The following is a 13677-nucleotide window of genomic DNA, read 5'->3' on the forward strand; positions in this document are numbered from 1 at the left end:
TTAGCTAGTGAAGATGACTAATAAAAGCAAGCACAGCAGCATTAGTGGCTTCCCCAAATTACAGTTGAGAGTGCATTCTTCTGGGACACTCTTGGTTCTTGTCAGGCTGGGACAGAAGGCTTAATAGTGGGGAACATATTGCAAAAATAATCCACTTGACTTTCACTAAGCCACTAAAGCAGTCAGCCATAAATGAATGTTATTTGAAATGCTGTCATATTTATAGTAACACACCATACATTTAAGTAGCGGAGGAGTCATAAAGCACGCTCAGACATAAGAGTTTTGAACCAGAAACTAAATTAGGCTTAACTAAATTATTTCCCCCTATGATTTTTACATGACTCCCCATGATTGCTTCTTTTCTCCAAGGAATTTATCTCAGTCTCAGGATTGTATGCACTCACCTACCTAAACAAAACCTTCCAAAGACAATTCGGGAATGATACAACATCACTTCACAAACAATTATGTTGAATGTATTTCCTAGTCCTGTGAACACAGAAAAATTATGAATATGTAAGACCTAAAAGCATTTCATCCACATAATCCAGTTGGTGAAGATTTGCAGGTTTAGGAGTTCCTTTTGAGTGTCAGGTGGATATCACCTTTAAGAAAAATAAGAAGAGGAATTGTCTCTGGATGCAGGCAAGTTAATTCAAAAGTTGCTGCAATTGCAGTCTACCATGTGATAGATTTAATTAATGCTACAGTTTTCTGCTGTAACACTCTACTTTGTGATAGGCTTTTTTTTTTTCTTTCCACCCTAAATTTAGTCACTATCACTTTATACTCATTTGTTATCCCTCTGTTCTGCTAATGCATATCATTATAGCCTCTGTTAGGCTAGGCTAAACAAACCTCTTCTTCCCTCGTCATCCATGCTCTGCAACAGTTCTAGTTTGAATGTATCTTTCTTAAGCATGGCTGATTGCAGTTACACTGAGAATCCAGGTTTCTCATTTTAATTTAGTTTCCTTAATTAAAATTTAACTGGCTTAATAGACCTCATCTTGTACAGGGTAATAATTTGAAATTCTCCAAAATTTAGATAACCTAACCTGAACAACAGATCTTAAAGATATTATCTTCAGAAAGCTCCAGGAATTTACTCTCTGATCTCTCTAAATGGTGTCAGTTTGAGTACTCAGTGGACATGAGTTTCTGATACTCTAAATTGCTTTATCTATTCTAATATTTATATAATTGATACATGCCTACCTCATTAATAAAGTGTTTACTTTTTTATATATTGTCTTCTGGATAAATAATGGAATTATTAGTTTGTTAATAATAGATATATCTTGAATCTTGGAAATGGCAAATAATAAAAAGAGAGAAACCCCATGTTTTGGAATAGTTTTAACTAGCTGATTTACTGGCTTAAAATCAAACCGGGGTATTCTAGCACACTGACACTGTGAAATAAAAGCATTTGACTTTTTCTGACCTGAAACAGGTCAGTTTGGTCAACTTGGCTTTAATTTTATTGCACCGTGGGGAGATAGCTGAGTGGTAAGCTGAAGATTTAACCCTTGTTCTGCAGACATTAATATATTCAAAACCTTGGCTGGGATAGACCAAGAGTGTGTGAAAATGAGGAGAAAGGAAGCTGGACCAGTGTGTTATAGAGAAGACAGGGTTTTGGCCCAGGAAGGTCCTTACTCTATAACCATTGATCCATTACTTGCAAGCACTTAGCAGTGGTGGCAGATGTTGCTGAGTGCCACTCCTGCTCATTTAGTCCTGTTTCTTTGCATGTCTGGGTGTGATATCTCTTTTCTTAGTCTGCACATCCCCCAGATGGTGCTTGGATCCTGTTCTTAAAGGGTAAGACAAGGAATGACTGGGCTTGCACTGGGACAGTCAGCTTGGCATGCTCCTCAATGGACAAGGGCAAGAGAAGGTGCAGGCTTATGTTGTGCTGGACAGGGGACACAAGAATTAGTTGTGTGCAAGGAATGGATTTTAAACTTTTAATTCTGAATTAAGGAAAGAGGCATTTCCCAGGGGCAGGGTGTGTTTTTTTGTCCAATTTCTAGACACAGGTGTAGTTCTGAGCTCTGAGATGTCCCAGTTTCATCAGTAGAGGATAGAATTATGATACCTCTTTCTTTTTATATATGTATGGTAAAACAAACAGTTAATATGTTATCATTTAATTTTATTAATAATTCAGTTTTCTGTGTTTCCTCCTGTGGGATTGTACCCCCAGCTACTAGACCACGTTAGATTACAGCATAAAATTCATCCTTACATCCTACACTTCATACTGTTTCCTCATGCTCTCTGTGAAATCCACCTTAGTGTCTAGGATAGAATAGAGTAGAGGACATTCTTAATATCCATATCCAGACTACACGGGATAAAGTTATGACAAAATCTAGACACCGACTTTTTAGTGAAATAAGCCCCACAGAATAAGAAGCAAACTCAGACTTCTTTATGGGGGGGGGGGGGGGGGGGGGGGGGAAGGTAAATAGGGAAGAAAAATATTGCCTCTTCTTTGCATGGAATTAGTCTAATACTATCTCCCTTCTGAGCAGATGAAATCCCGGAACATACAACTACGATGGTATTGACCACTCTGATTCATCCAAACCACGTAAATCACTTGATGTTCTCCATTATTTCAAATTAAATATCTCTGGAGAAGGTGCTTCTGACAAGTGGGTGCAAAAACCAATTGACAAATTCTTGGAAGAAGTGATATATTGTACACTGGCAAACATACTGACCATTATACCATCTCCATAAGCAAGAAAACCATTCCAGGAGATATTTTTCGTTGTAACGAACTGTAAAAATGCTGGCTTTAAAGATTTTTGAGTTTATTTATCTTTTTTAAAACAATTTTCCTTGAAAGTTGCCTCCTCAGATGTAGAAGAAGCACCATATATTCTTTGAAGAACTGACAAATCAATAAAAAAAAGAAAAGGAGTACCTTTGCTACATGATTTCAAAATCATCAGAATTGGTATTGTAAGGAAGAATGACACACAGCAGTAAGATGTGTTTTGAAATAGCAAGAAGTTCCCCACTAAAAGGGGATTAGCAAAATTTGTTATTAAGGGTGAGACAATGAAGAGTAATCTTCATTGTTTCAGTCAAATTGACTGGATTACATAGAGTTGAGGAAGGCATGTTATTTCCCTGAACTTTCCTCTTCTATTTCACACCTATGGAGGCGTATTTTACAAAAAAGGAAAAGAAAAAGGGAAAAAAAGTCCTTTTCCTTTGCTTCTTTTTCACAGCCTCAGAATTTTCAGACTGGGAGCCAATGATGTTCCCCCCTGTGCTCAGGTTAGGTTTTGCTGGAATATTATTAATTCATAAAAGAGAAATTCATTTGATGTTTTCCACTGAGATCTGTCTGTTGCGGTCTGTGGTCTGTGTTGAATTAAGTTGTGTGCTTAGTAAATGCCTGATGGTGGTCAAAGCTGGTGGGAGATGATAAATGCAGCACTTGAGCTGATATTGACAAAGTCAGTCTGAGTCAGTCACCGTCAGTGTCTTTTCTGAAAAATGTACCTTCACTGGCCTCGGCACAGCAGCGTCAGTGCCTATGCCTTTAGAAGGGAATGTGAACCAGTCTGTTGTTTTCCTCCCTGTGCTAAATGGCTGAGTACTTTGTGTTTCATCATTCAGCAGCCTTGTGTCCTGTCACTTCCCAGTGCAGAGGCCTGATTTCAGTGACACAGTAGGAAGGAAGCTTTCTTCCTACTTCAGAGCTCTGAGAAAGAGCCTCATACCTTGCAGAATTGAGTCTTATGTTTTTAAAAACTCATAAACGCTGGATAACAGCTGGGGAAAGAAGCCACCTTGTTATGTTGCTTGATAAACTGTGCATGTATTAACTGCTTGCTTTCGTGTTTCATTAATGTCATCAGCTTTTGTACCCAGATGGGTAGATCTTTTTCACCACAGTTCAGGTAAAGTTATTTCTGCTCATTTCTTCTCTGGGATTTATTTTGCAGAAATAGTCCTTTTTTTCCTGAGAAATTTTCTTTCTTTTTCCTGCTTTTAGAAGACTGTAGTTTAGGAGGAGCCTTACTTTGTGTCTCCTCAGTTTGGTTGTAGGAACAAGAAGGCAAAAGTGACCAAATAGCCTGGATGGTCCATATTCCCTCTTCTGAGTTTGAAAGAAATTCTGTTTCACTCCCCTTTTCCCTTCAATTTTGTAAAACTGAAGAAGAAAAATGGAGAAGGGAAATTTAGATTATGCAGGTGTCAGGTAAAAGTCACATGCTGCTGCTTCCTACAACAGGATGGTGTAACAACTCAGTGTGGGTATGGGGACCTAAGAAAGGAAACCTTGCACTGTTTGGAAATGCTGGAGGAATTATGCCTATAACTTGCTCTCCCTGTTTCTTTCACTGAAGATGTAACCACAATAATACAGAGATAAGGACCAACTTAGCTTCAGACAAATGTAAATAGCTTATTTGAAGTGTGACTTGGAGTGCCTACCCTGAGCTGGTCAAAACTGAAAGCAAGCTTACCTAAGGAGATAATGAACAGGGTGATGTGGAACTGAACTTTTCTATCCCCTGGTGGAAACAAAGCCACACAGCTAGTCAAAGAACTAAAATGGTATCAAATCAGCAGAGGGCTTTCCAAGTTGCCACACAACAGTCTTGCCAGAGAAGTCATCTATTGAAAATGGATAGGGGAAAACTTCTATGTTAACAGATCCATGTTTGGTGAAAAATGGCATGTTTAACATGGTGGAGGCTAATTTTCTCTGACCTTGCTATTTGTACTCTGTTTTTTAAAATTACTAAGCATGTTTTGTAGTAAGCCAGGATCAAAGACAGAAACATATTAGAGACTGGGAATCCCTTTTTCCAAAGTGGTGCTGGGCACATCTTTCAAGATGTGACTGTTTATCAAGAGTTGAGGTCCAACCTCGAAGACATTGAGCTGGGGCAGTGGAACAGTCACCACCGTGGGAAAGGGGCTCACAGAGGGAAGGTGGGGTGGGCCAGGGCAGGAGGATTTCTGCTAGAACAACGTCTAAGCCACATGCCTACCACATGCTGCCTGGGAGGAGTAGCATATGCAGCATTACAGCTTCAACATTACAGCCATGTAGGAGATCTTTCTGCACAGGGACTAAGATTCCGCAAGACTGTAAGTATATATCCTTAAAGTCTATTTGCTGTAAGACTTTTAAAAAATTGAACTGGTTTAGAAACTGCCTTTTCATCATCACCCTTCCTTGTGAAACTCCAGGTACTGCATCTCTTTCCAGAACTAGCAGTAAACCTGAACTCCCTCTGCTGCCTGTCTGTAGCAGTCTGTTGGTTTCCAGTGACTGACATATTAATAAACTATTAAAGTGGTTCCCCAAAGGACAGTAATGGAATGATTGTTTGGTGTATGCCTATCATTTGTTTGAGTATATTCCTCTGTGCATGTCAACATTTTATTTTATCACTTAATTACAAGATCAAGTAGTAGGTTTTTGCTACTTTAATCTACATCACATTTATGCTTTTTGCTACATTTACAATGCAAAAGAACATTCTTGTTTGAATGAAGCTTAAGCTTTGTCAGTCTGTGTAAGTGAACAGTCCATATTACACATTGCTGTCTTCAAAAATGTAATGGAAAGATATTGTGCTGTCACTCTCCTGTACCATTGTAGTAGTACAAATAGAATAACTTGACTAAATTGCAAGAAAGAATAAAATTGTGTAACTATTAATGCTAACAGAATAGAGATAAACTACAGTTTTATTTGAAATGAAAACACTAATACTAATGGCAAGCAATTTTCTCTTATGGTACATTACTAGACAGTTTTTTTCATTCTTGCTCTTTGAGTTTACTAAAAAGAAAACAAATATTACAACTTTATAGGTGTGCACCTGTGTGAGTATTGATATCAGGGAAGTGAACTACAAATTTTGTTTCCAGAAGGAAACAAAACTTAATGTTTAAAGCAATATTAATACCAGTTTTTCCAGATTGCTGATTTTTCAGTTACATTCATAATGGTCTGGTAATTATATGTTACCTAACACTGGATTATGTTAACTTACGGAATGAATCCTCATGGGGTCTATCACCAGTCAATAGAAGCATGTGACTGGGAAAAGCCAACACGGATTCACCAAGGGCAAATTTTGTTTGACAAACCTGGTCGCCTTCTACAACAAAATAACCTGTTCGTTTGATGCGGGACAAGCAGTGGACATTGTCTGCCTGGATTTCTCCAAGGCTTTTGGTACAGTTTCCCACAGCCTCCTCCTAGAGAAGCTGATACATTACGGTATAGACAAGTGGTCTGTGTGGTGGGTGGGGAACTGGTTGACAGGCCACACCCAGAGGGTGGTGGTAAATAGCTCTTTTTCATACTGGCAACCTGTCACAAGTGTCATCCCCCAGGGATTGATACTGGGCCCAACGCTGTTTAATATCTTCATAAGTGATCTGGATGATGGAATCAGGTGTACCCTGGTGAAGTTTGCTGATGATACCAAACTGAGCGGGGAAGTGGACACTTCGGAAGGAAGAGACACCAGGCAGAAAGACTTGGATAGGCTGGAAGAGTGGGCTAACAAGAACCTTATGAAGTTCAACAAGGACAAGTGTAAGGCCTTGCACTGGGAAAACATAATCCAGGAGTGCAGCACAGGCTGGGATCTACCTGGCTGGGGAGCAGCTCTGTGGAAAGGGACCTGGGGGTCCTGGTGGACAACAAACTCAATATGAGTGAAGAGTGTGCTGCAGTGGCAAAGAAAGCCAACAGGATGCTGGGTGGCATCAACAAGGGCATCACCATCAGAGATAAAGAAGTCATTATCCCACTCTACTCAGCGCTTGTCAAGCCACACCTGGAATACTGTGTTCAGTTTTGGTCCCTGCTATACAGAAAAGATGTGGACAGGCTGGAGAGGGTCCAGAGAAGGGCCACAAAGGTGATCAAAGGACTGGGAAGCCTGCCACATGAGGTTTGTTCAGCCTTGAGAAGAGAAGGCTTAGGGGAGACCTTATCACCATGTTCCAGTATTTAAAGGGTGGCTACAAAGAAAATGGAGATTCCGTTTTTACAAGGAGTCACATGGAGGACATGAGGAGTAATGGGTACAAGTTACTCCTGGGGATATTCTTATTGGACACAAAAAGAATATTTTTCACAATGAGAACAATCAGCCTTTTGAATAATGTCCCCCAGGAAATGATAGATTCGCCAACATTAGACGTTTTTAAGATTCAGCTGGACAGGGTGCTGGGCCATCTTGTCTAGACCATGCTTTTGCCAAGAAAGGTTGGATGAGATGATTCTTGATGTCCCTTCCAACCTGGTATTCTATGAATTATAATCTTCACATAAAATTTAATGAAAATATGATAAATTTAATTAGAAAGTACTTTGTTATTATGCATGTGTTTGTTATGCCTTCTAGTCATTTTGCCTTTAGAATAATTTACCTTTTTCACTATACTTTTTATGCTAAAGCAACACTATAAAAAAATATTCTGTGCACACTGGCCAAATAATTTATACTTGCAAATCTGCTTTTTAAAAATAGATTGTATTTTATACTGCTTCCGAAAAAATGTGGCTATGTTTATATCAATGACAGATGAGGCTGGTGAAGTGCTATCCTTTGCTTTCCAGATTACAGTAAGCTAGAATTGCCTTGGACAGCCTTCTCTTCTGGTCTTCGTGTTCTCCTGCTTCTGCACAGAAAGATCAGGGATGTTTCCCTCTCCCCTCACTCCCCACTCCTCCACCTCCCCCCACCCCCCCACTCCCCTGGCATGTTTTCCTCTCCCTTTCTCCATTTTTTTGGTCATCTAGATCTCTGAACTCCATTGTGGGAAATCCTACTTGTCAGACTGCTTGTGTTGGTCATTTCTCAGGCAAAAAAAGCTGCTGATGGGTAAGTGTCTTTTACCAGGGCTTTTCTTGGATTGGTAGCCCTGCTAGGAAATTTTTTTAAATACAGCACAGCACCACAGCTCCTCTACTGCTCTACAGCATATGGATGCTGAATAAAATGTTGTCATGCCTTGCTGCCAAACGTAGAATATTAGTGTGCGGTAGGAGAACGTAAGTGGGAATAACTGCATTCATCACAGAAAGTGTGAGACTTGATACATCCCTAACACACTCAAGAGACCAATGCAGAAAACATCTGTGATGCTTGCAAATCAACATATTGCCCCTGCCTCCTTATACTGTTTCCAACACCTTACACTATGAACCACTTTGTATGAACGAGATCTTTTAGGGAGGACATTTCTTGATCTTTGTTTGTAAAATCCTTGACCTAATATCATCCTTCTTTAGGAAGGGTAATAGCAGTGATAATACTTGATAGCACTGATAATAATTTAGAAATAAGCACATTAATGTAAGGTTCTGAATGCCCTGAATTTATTTCATAATGTCTTTGTTTCCTTACTCTCTCATGTGTGAGCAAAACCACTATTAGTTATTGATCTTTTTCTTAAGTCTAGTTGTTTGACATCATGCTGTTTAAATAGTTATCTTGGTATTCTGTGATGGAAAATGTGGAAAAGTAACTAAATCTTAGTACTACAGCACATTCTCTGCTCTGCCAGTCTCCCAAAATTTTAGGTATGTTGAAAGCCCACGTGAAAGAAATTCCTCAGTATCTCATTCATCAATAACAGATGGCTGTTCTCAAGTCACAGAAAGGTTAGCCAAGACCTCTACCCACAAGTAGTCAAATTAGAACATACAGTGATTGATAGAAATAGTGTCGTCAGAAATGTAATTATGTTGCCCAATTTTGGCAGTCAGATATGGATCCCCAAAACAATGCCATTGTGCTGGTTTTGGGTGGGATAGAGTTAATTTTCTTCATAGTAGCTAGTGTGGGGTTATGTTTTGGATTTGTGCTGAAAACAGTGTTGATAATACAGAGATGTTTTTGTTATTGCTGAGCAGTGCTTACACAGAGTCAAGGCCTCTTCTGCCTCTCACCCCACCCCACCAGCGAGCAGGCTGGGGGTGCACAAGGAGTTGGGAGGGGACACAGCCAGGACAGCTGACCCCAACTGACCAGAGGGATATCCCAGACCATATGATGTCATGCTCAGCGTATAAATGTGGGGGAAGAAGAAGGAAGGGGAGACGGTCGGAGTCATGGTGTTTGTCTTCCCAAGTAACCGTTATGAGTGATGGAGTCCTGCCTTCCTGGAGATGGCTGAACACTTGCCTGCTGATGGGAAGTGGTGAATTAATTCTTTGTTTTGCTTTGTTTCCATGTGTGGCTTTTGCTTTACCTATTAAACTGTCTTCATCTCAATCTCAAGTTTTCTCACTTCTACTGTTCTGATTCTCTTCCCCATCCAACCAGGGGTCAGTGGGTGAGCGGCTGTGTGGTGCTTAGTTGCTGGCTGTGGTTAAACTATGACAGCCATTTAAAATGCAAAAATAATACATAAATGGTTTTATTTTCCTTTTTAATGACTTTGGTCACATAACAAATTATTTCTGTGAAAATCTTCATTTCTGTAAAGCAAACATTTAAAATTACTCTTTGGACCCAACTTTAAGGTATTATACAAAAATATAGTTATTATTTCTATATTTTTCAATTATAATTGGAAAAAGCACAAAATACTGTATAAAACATACAATAATGTTGGATACAATAATGGTGCAACATTATGATACATAACCATATAAAATGTCATAGTCATAAATGTAAATATCTGAGAGTTGAGACATAAACTTCTCCAAAGACATAAGGGATGAGCTTCATGACAATTAAAAATCAAATGGAGTTTCAGGAATTATAGAGTAAGAATCGAGTAGAAACCACTTTCATGCCAGTATTTTATAACAGTTTATGGGGACCTCAAACTTGGCATACTAGCCCTGGAAGAAATCAAATTCAGGGAAGAATAGGCTAAGAAATGTAAGGGTATGTGGAAGGAGAGAGTATCTACTCCCTTGAGGGTATCTTGTCAAGGACCTTTTCAATACAAAAGAGGATAATAAGCAAAGTACAGAGACACAAACCTGACAAATGAAAATAAGGGTGGCAAAGAGAAGAACAAACCTCCTCAGACACACTAATTGATGGGCTATGCAGAACCTGCAGGCAAACTGGCACTTTGCATCCCATAAGGATGCAAGCCTGAGCATGCAGGGTGTTGGGTGGGGAGAGGTGTTGGTGGGACTGTACAGACTGATGGGGGAACGAGCAGGGGAAGGGGATCGGGGAAGAGCAAAGGGGGAATAGAAAGAAAGGGGTGCGAAAGGGCTGCTTGCCTGTAAAACAGGCCTAGTCAGTATATTTGTCTGAGTCTGCAGATCACTGCAGTCTGTCCTGTCTTCTTTTTAAAATCTTTCTTAACTATCTCTCTGTGTAATCTTGGTTGCTATCCTATGTGTCCTACAAGGACTAGGTGCCAGTTACTGGGGGGATCAGTGTGAGCAGATTTAGTGCCAACTGCTGGAGTCAGACTGGGGGTGCGGGTGCCCTGCAGTGTGTGGTGTCAGCTTCTGGAGCAAGTGGAGTCTCAGCACCAGCTGCTGCAGTGGGTGGGGGGTCTCTGCCTCTTGCCACTGGGGTGGGAAGGGTGTGTTTTCTAAAAAAGCAGCTACTGGGCGTGACTACTGTGAGTGAGGTGAGTGAGGGTCTCAGTGGTGGCAGCTGGAGTGGGTCCATGGTCACAGCCTATGTGCCTGGTGCTGGCTGCTGGGGGAACCCGTGCCTGCATCTTCCCCAAACCGTGTGTGTGTGGGGGGGGTGTGTGTGTCATTCACCAGCACACCTCAGACTGGAGCAGCCAGCGAGCATGGGGGCCTGGGTCTAGGCAGGGGGATCAGGCAGGTGAGGGGGTCTGTGCTAGTATTCAGGGGACCTGCAAATCTCTGTGTGTGTGTGTGTGTGTGTGACTCCAGAGAGTGCCACTGTGTCCCTTCACTAGTGTGTCAGTGGGGTGTGCGTGTGTGTCTTGGGTATGTGCTCACCTTCACTACTGCTTGAACCTGCAAACCTGGGAAGAGACCCCGAGTCCTCGGGCATACCGGCCTGGGATCCAGTGGTCAGGCAGGAGGACTCCTGGACTGAAGCTGCTGGAGGTAGCGTCTACTCCTAACATCCCTAATAGCTTCTAAATAAGGAGAAAATGTAGGACAACTCCAGCTTGGAAAAGGTATGCTGTGGAGAATTATAAAACCATGAATGGTTTGGAGAAGGTATGTGGGCTGATAACTTCATCATACAAGAGATAAGCAGTAAACAGTTAAGCCTGGTGAAGATAGACTCTTTTTTCACATAAGTCATAATAAAATTATTGCATTTGTTCTCACAAGAAGTTATAGAGGCAGGAGTAAAAATGGATTAAAAAACAGATTAGACAAGCTGTGGAAGGCAGTTCCCTTGGTAGATATTAAATGTGATGGCCAGACGCAGTGTCCAGCTTGTGAAATCCCTAAGCACTCATTGCTGGAAGCTGTGAGGCTATGCTTGTATCACACTATTCCTACTCTTCCTATTACAATCTTTTCCAAAGCATCTATTAGCAGACTACTATTGGAAGCAGGACTGACCTAGTTTGGCAGTTTTTATGCCCTTACATTACTGAGGCCTGAGCAAGTTGGCAGTTCTGAATTAATCTTGACTCACCCTGAGTATTGCTATAAAAGCTTCAAATATAATCCTCCAGTACTGAGAACAGATGTGTTCTCCAGGTCTTTTGCCAAGGGATAATGTTTACCTGGTTTGTGACAGCCTGTGTTTAAACTTGTTCATTCACCATGTGCTGTATCTAATTGTTGAATATAATCCTTTAAAAGGCTATGATTTAGGAGAAGAGAGGAAGGCTGCCTTTTTCCTTTGTCAGGTGGAGTCCTCTCAGGGCAGAAGATGAGAGCCCTTTTCTGAGTGGCTGGATATGAAGGCGAGCAGAGGGAGCTGGCAGAAAGAAAGGCACACTCTGCAGGATGTTCCAACAAGAGCCAGACTGGGAGGTTATTGAAAAGTGAGATAGACTGAAGCACAGCCAAAGGTGTGATGGAGAGTAGTTTTTCTTCCCCATGGACCAGAGTAGAATAATAGAATCATAGAATCATATAATAATTTGGTTTGGAAGGGATCTTTAATGGTCATCTAGTCCAACCCCCCTGCAATAAGCAGGGACATCTTCAACTAGATCAGGTTGCTCAGAGCCCCATCCAACCTGACCTTGAATGTTTCCAGGGATAGGGCAATGTATTGTAGAATTGGATAATGTAGAAAGTCATTACAAGTTGCTGGGCTGAGAACAAAGCTGATCTATGAAGTACACAAGATTAGGGGGATTTAGTTATTTTTTCTCACTCAGCAGATCAGAGATTTTCTATTTAAAATATAAAATTTTTCTAATTTGAGTTCAAATAAAATGCACCTTTTGAGATTCAAATTTGGTGGGGAACCAAGGTGTGCTTACTTTAGGAATAACACGTAGGAAGCTCAACTCAAAGCTTTAGTGCCATTGGAGTCCTGTCATATGGTCCAATGTAATTTGGATACGATAGGAAAAGATTTGCTGAAAGAAGTGAACCCAGACCATAGTAAATATGGCATTTATTAAATCTGCTGTTGTCTGAGATAATTTTCCTTTCCACTGGCTTGAGCTTCATGTATAGCACTACTGTTTTCTAGTAACTGACCATTCAAACTGCAGTTAAACTATGAATGACAGTATTTTGGTGCTGGCATAATACAATTTAGTTCAGCTTTGTAGGTAAATTCCAACATAATATGGCTGTTTGAAATCAAATTGTTTTCCTCTTTGTAGTCTTAATTCATGGCAAGGATGGACTAGAAATATATCTCTTTTGTACTTAGCAGCAACTTAAAGTAGGACAAATATCTCTAGAAGGTTGATTTTGGAAAAGGAAGAGAAAGATAATATGTTTGTGCATGTGTGAGTGCTGCCTGCAATTACAACAAATCATTCTCATACAAGAGAGTCAGTTTAGTTTAGGAGACCTTTTCTTTGATTAGTCTGCATGTATATGAAATGTCGTGACAGTCAGTCAAATGAGAGCAGGGAGGAGAGAGAGATGAGAGAACAGCAGCTACAAACAGAACTAGCCAGAAGCATTGGAGGAATGATCCTTAGGGAAAGACAGATTTTTGGACAGAAAGTCCCACATAATATTTTAAAACAATGGAAGCAAAAACTGCATTGGTTTGCAGAACTGACCATTGAAAATAAAGATAAAAAAAAAAGAGGCAAGTTACTGTTGCCAGGGATAATGCTGCTGTTGTGGGAAAGGCTGATAACAGTATGTGTGTATCAGAATGAGGCTGTAAAAAGAGAGGTTGCTTTGATTTTAATTTATTTTAATCTGAAACCAGGAGGTAGAATAATGAATGAATGTTTTGGAGAACTAAGCATTCTGGCATATCTAACTGCTGCTCTGAAACGTGCTACTCCGTAACTGCCTAATTAGAAATAGGCTTGATTGTGGAAACTTAATTCCAGGGTATGCAAGAAACTAGAGGATGAGAGCTAAACCTGAGGAACTGATCCCAAATAGCAAGGTTTTTGAACTGCTCAAGGAAAGGATTAGGACAGTGATAGCCAGAAGTAGAGACCTCTGGGTCTGTTGAAAGAAACCTTGATATGGAGCAGGGACAGACTGTGATGATTTTCTTACTGCAGATTTTCATGAAAGGAACAAAGAAGAAT

Source organism: Strix aluco, chromosome 5 (genome assembly GCF_031877795.1).
Source record: "Strix aluco isolate bStrAlu1 chromosome 5, bStrAlu1.hap1, whole genome shotgun sequence".
Classification (NCBI taxonomy): Eukaryota; Metazoa; Chordata; class Aves; order Strigiformes; family Strigidae; genus Strix; species Strix aluco.